Genomic DNA, 5,990 nt, shown 5'->3' on the forward strand with positions numbered 1-5,990 from the left:
TAAACTCTGAAACTTTAAAGCGTATTTCAAATTTCTAGATACCCTGAGGTAAACTCACCTAACGGGTTTAGTTCCTTCTTGCTGATTCCCTTCTCTTTCACTCTCTCTCTCTCTTTTTTTTTTCTTTTCAAAATCTCCTTAGTAGTTACAAGATAATTTATTTTATTTTGCTAACAGCTGTAGGTTTCTGTAGGAAGGGCTCTCCATGGGTTTAGTCCACAGTATCATTTTTCTCGCCCCATAAAACTTGGTTATCTACATATGCAAATTAGGGATAACAGTGCCATATTCTCCCGTACAGTTTGGGGAAATGTTAAATTTAAAAAATATAGTCGATGCCTGTCTGTAATCACTGCACTTGGGAGACTAAAGCAGAGTGTTTGCTATGAGTTCAAGGCCTGCCCGAACTACGCAGTGGGCCTCTGTCTCAAATCAAGCTAACAAAGAAACAAAAAAATATAGTGAGTATGTTGACTTATACCTGTAATCCCAGCACTCAGGAGACTGAGGCTGCAAGATGGCTGAGAGTTCAAGGCCAGCCTAGGCTACATAATTCAAGGTCGGCTTAAACTACATAGGAAGACCCTGCTGCCCCCCAAAAAATAATGAACAATAAAAAATAAAGAAGAGGACACCAAGTGCTTAAGGATGAACCAATAACTTAGGTTAAGCACACAACAGTGCTCAGCTTTCCTGCCTAGATGTTACTGGTAGTGGCAATAGTCTTGGATAATCTCTGCAGTTTGGTGGGTCTACTCTAACTCAACAGATTAAAAGTAGAAGTTATTTCTGTACAAGATCCAGTGGCAGCCCTGGTTTTCCTGGGTTTCTTTGAGCAAACTAGAGAACTGATAGGTGAAGATGTAGTGTCCCTTGCCCCTTTAATTGGTAATTTTCTACAACTGCAGCAAAACACCTGAGACAATCAGCTGAGAAAGAACAGATTCGTGTTGGCTCTCAGCTTTGGAGCATCAAGTCCCTGACTGATGGATTTGCCTATTGCTTTTGGGTTGCAGGGAGACAGCTCACCCTGACATCACCAGTGAGGTCAAAGAAGAAGAAGTGGAGCTGGATTCCCATCCCCTGGCAGGGCAGCCAAGGTGCTAAGTTCTCCCACAGAATGGCTGCTCTGAAGTCCCCCCACCTCTGACACCCCTCTGCTCCCCACAGACCAAATCCTGGCATGACAGCCTTTGTGGAAATTCAGGACACACACTAAGGCAGCCAGATGCTCTGGGGAATGTTTTTCTTAAGAACCATAGACGCCAAGCTGCAGTCAGCCATGACTCAACTTAGCCAACATTTTAACCTCATGGGTCTTTTTGGAGGGGTTGCTAGCAGCTGTTAACTAACTTTTCTCATCTCTCCACTTCTCCTCTGTCCTCCAGTGCTCATCATTGAAGTTAGGACATCTCAGAATGTTTCTTTTATCAAAGTTAACACTCTTCTGGGTCATGTCCAGATTGTAAACTCTTCTAGAGAAGGCACAGTGACTTGTTATTTATTTACTGTCACTAATTGCATTCCATGCCAGGTATGTAACAAACAGGAAATTGATGTCTTCTGGATTAATGAATATTTAGAGAACACACTGATGGGAAACCACTGCTGACACAACGTGAGTTAAGGTTTCAGGAAAGAGCCTGCTAAAGAGAAGCAGCACATTGATTTGGCCATCACGTCTTTCCAAAATTGCTTTGCCTCTGGGTAACTGCAAATCGGAGGACATCGCCTTCCTTCTAAATATACACTACTGTTCTTCTTCCTTTCCACCCCAGATAAGATCTTACTAGTGAAGATCCACCATGTCCTCATCGACTGGACTCCTTCTCCTTTCCTTCTACCTCATGACATGCATAAATTATCAGTGTATGGATGAAGCCCAGATATGCTTAGCTCAGATTTACAGGAAGATGTATCTTTCCATGTCATCTATTATGGGACTGCCACTTAGTGGGCGTGAGTGACCTTTGCCCACACCAGCGCTTCCTGATCTATCAAGTGGAAACAGTAATAAACCCACAGGTCAGAGTTGTTCAAGGGCTAATATGAAGCAATCAGTGTAAATCTGTTAGTAGGGACTGTCTCGAAGTGTACACTCAACAAATATTAGCAGTTAAACTCACCCACTGGGAGATTGTGGAATATGTATTTTGTCTTCGTTTTCTTTTCCTGGCACCCAGCTGCTAAAATCTCCAAAGGGATGTGTCTTCTCTATGCTGGTGAGCTGACTGGATAGTGGGAAGTCTCTAGGTTGCTTCAAGATTGGGACTGGCTGATTTGAGAGTTAGGACCCTTGGCCTCTTCTCCCTAGCTAGCCAAAAGGGGAGAAAGCCTAAGGTTAAAGTGATTGCCAGTGGCCAGTGACTGGATCAGCCATGCCTGTATAATAGACCCTCCCTCACAGCTGGTTCAGAATGCTTCTGGATAGCTACACAAGTGCTCCCAGGAAGGTCACAAGAGCTCATACTTCTCATGCAGTGCACCCTACACGTATCTTTATCTGTGTCCTTTGTAATGGTTTTTCTAATAAACGAGTCAGCCTGTTTCTCTGAGTTCTGTGAGCCTCTTCTGTAGATCCATCAAGCTGCAGGAGGTGATTCTGGGAACCCTCGTCTGCAGCTGGTGGGTCAGAAGCACAGGCAAAACCACCTGGGGCTTGCATGGACACCGGAGGCAGGACTGAGCCCACACCTTCAGGACCTGACACTGCTCCAGGGAGAAGAGGGTCAGCGCTAAAGTGACCCAGAGGACACTGGTGGTGTCCACTGTGTCAAAGAACGTTGATCTGCTTTCTTCTCCTTCTTTTCTGTTCCCTAATTCCATCTTTCCTTTTCTAAATTTTGAGACAAGGTCTCACTAAGTTGCTGAATTGCTCAGGAGAGACTTAAGCTTGTGATCCTTCTGAAGGCTGAGATTACAGGCATGTGCTGCCACACCTGGCTCCGCATCTCTTTAAGTCATAAAAACCCTGTGTGTTGACTGTGGTGTGGGGGCAAAAAAGTTTCTCTTTCTTTTTTTCTTAAGTAAACCAAAAGAAGAAAATACTAGGAAATGAAGCCTGCATTTTCCTTGGTAGGCAAGCCCCTCCCTCAGTGACAATCACACAAGGGTATGGCTGAGAGGAAAGATGACAGGAACAGTGGCAGTGAATCCCTTGGAGGCAGGGAGAGGGTTTCCCAAGGCCACACAGCCAGCAAGGAGCAGGAAGATGAGGTGGGGAGTGGGGAGAGGGCGGTCAGTGAGTCCCAGTCACCCTGGCTGCCAGGCACTGGGCACCACCACAGTCCTGAGGGAGGCAGATAAAAATCTGACTTGAGAATTTCCTCCCAGAGGAAGCAGTAGAGCTGGCTGCAGCTACCTGAGTCATGGCTTCTGGAAAAAAAAACAACCTTGACTCAACTGATTGGAGAGAAGGGAATTTCTTAATGTCTAAGTCCTAAATTAGCTATTGTTTACCTCAGATTAAAGTTAATACACTTGCAAATGTGTGAGTCAAAAGTAAAACACACAAGAAAAAAAAAATCCTGTTATGGTTTAAATATAAAATGTCCTCTAAGAGGCTCATGTGTTGTGTCCAGAGGAAGGATTTTTGGAAGGTGAATGGGTCAGGGGGCGCCATACCCATCAATGGATGCTGTTAGCAGTGGGGTCTCCTCAGAAGAGGTAGGTCACTGGGGCTGTGACATGAAGGATGTGCTACTGTCCTCAGCTCTACTGCTTTTACTCTGCTTCCTGGATACAATGGTTGGACAGCTTTCCTCCAGCAGGTCCTCCGGCCATGCTGTTTTTGCCTTGGAGTCAACTGACCTTGAACTGAACCCTTTGAAATCACGACTTGCACCCTAATAAATTTCTCCTATAAACTGCAGGTGTCAGGTATTTGGCTGAGCAATGATAAAACTGACTCATACAGAAAATCAGTACCATAGGGGGCTGGGGAGATGGCTCAGTGGAATAAGTGCTTCCCTCGCAAGAACAAGGATCTGAGTTCAATCCCTGGCTCCAGGGGAAAAAAAAAATGCAAAAGTTCTCCCTTGCTCCCCCCCACCAAAAAAAAAAAAAGAAAGAAAATATAGAAGTTAGAAGAAGTAAGAGACTGGAAATAAAATTTAGGGGCTGGGGAGATGGTTCAGTAGAATAAGTGATTCCCTAGCAAGTGCAAAGGCCTGAGTTCAATCCCCAGTTCTGCCAAAAAAAAAAAAAAAAAAGGAAAGAAAATTAGTACCAGAGAAGTGGGGTCATTGCTGTGATTATACTTAACCATGTGGTTCAGAAGACTCGAGCTTGTTTATGGAGGGGCTTTGAAAGGTATGGCGATGTGGGCTGGGAAGTCCTGGATTTCTCTAAGCGGTGTCAGCCAAGCTGTTCTAGGAGGATCACAAAAGCCCAGAATGCTGATAGGAATGTGGACAGTAAAAGCCAGGGTCGGGCCAGGGAGATAGCTAAGTGGGCCGGGGAGATAGCGCAGTAAAGTTCAATCCCCACTTTCACCAAAAACAAAAACAAAAACAAAAACAAAAAAAAAAAAAACCAATGAGGGTCACAAGGTTTCAGGTGGAAACTTGAGCCTGTTATTTGTAGGTAAAGAACTTGTGTCCAGTTTACCTATGACCTAAGACTTTGTGTGAGGCTAAATATAGAGGTTTTGGACCACTTGAGTTAACCTTACAAATCTCAAGGTAGCACAATGTTCTCACTGCAGCATTAGTACTAGTGGCTACTTTTAGCCAGATTTACAGTGATAATTGGAGTCAGACAAGAAAAAGTGCTCCAACAAGTGAAATTTTGCATCTTGGCCAGAACAGGAGAGTACAGAAAGTTGTGGACCAGGAGAGCTTGGTTGCTGAGAAGATGAATGCTATTATTAATAAGAAGCCAAGTACTTTGTACCAGGACAATAGAAAAGATGCCTGGAGGACATCTCAGAAAATGCTCTGCCCTTACCCTTTCTCAGATCAAGGGTGTAAAAGGGTAAACTCCATTGAAAGACTTTGCTCTGAAAAGAAAGCCCAAGGTATCCTGCTCATTTGGGGATGCTTAAGAAAGTGTCACCCCAAATTCAGCCACTCAGCACTGGAGGCCACTGCAGACACAGTCTAAGGGGGCCTGGATACTGCTCACGCTGATGGTACACATTGGCATCAGCCATGTGGTGCTAGTTTCATAGGCCCACAGCATGCAAGAATTACAACTCATATTGATGGACTAAACTCATTTTCCATAATGAGAAGGATATGAGTTTCTGGGGAGCCAATGAAAGAATATTATGACTTAAATCTAAAAACAGCCAGGCATGGTGAAACACACCTGTAATCCCAGCACTCAGGAGGCTGAGGCAGGAGGATTATTGTGAGTTTGTAACCAACCTGGGCTACAAAGTGAACTCCAGGCCAGCCTGAACTGCAGAGTGAGATTCTGTCTCAAAAAGTCTAAATATGGGTAGTGCGGCAGGGGCTGTTATTGTTCGGCTGGGCTCGGGCTTCGGGTGTGTCAGTTTGTCTGGTCTGGCTTCTCTCCTGCCCCTCACTCTCCGTGGCTGATGGCCACGGCAGCAGCAGGAGGAGCCTGGCGTTTGGAGGCCGAGCGGTGCCGGGTGCGGGGCGCGGAGGAGGAGCAGTAGCAGGAGGAGGAGCCGCGCGCCCTGGCACGAGCGGCCGTGGCCATGGCGTACGCCTATCTTTTTAAGTGTATTATCATCGGCGACACAGGTGTTGGTAAATCACGTTTATTCCTACAGTTTACTGACAAGAGGTTTCAGCCAGTGCATGACCTTACGATTGGTGTAGAGTTTGGTGCTCGAATGATAACAATTGATGGAAAACAGATACAACTCCAGATCTGGGACACTGCAGGACAAGAGTCCTTTCGTTCTGTCGCCAGGTCTTAATACTGAGGTGCTGCTGGGGCTTTGCTAGTATATGACATTACAAGGAGAGATACATTTAACCACTTGACAACCTGGTTAGAGGATGCCCGCCAGCATTCCA

The sequence above is a fragment of the Octodon degus genome, unplaced genomic scaffold, assembly GCF_000260255.1.
Source record: "Octodon degus isolate 3935 unplaced genomic scaffold, OctDeg1.0 scaffold00025, whole genome shotgun sequence".
Classification (NCBI taxonomy): Eukaryota; Metazoa; Chordata; class Mammalia; order Rodentia; family Octodontidae; genus Octodon; species Octodon degus.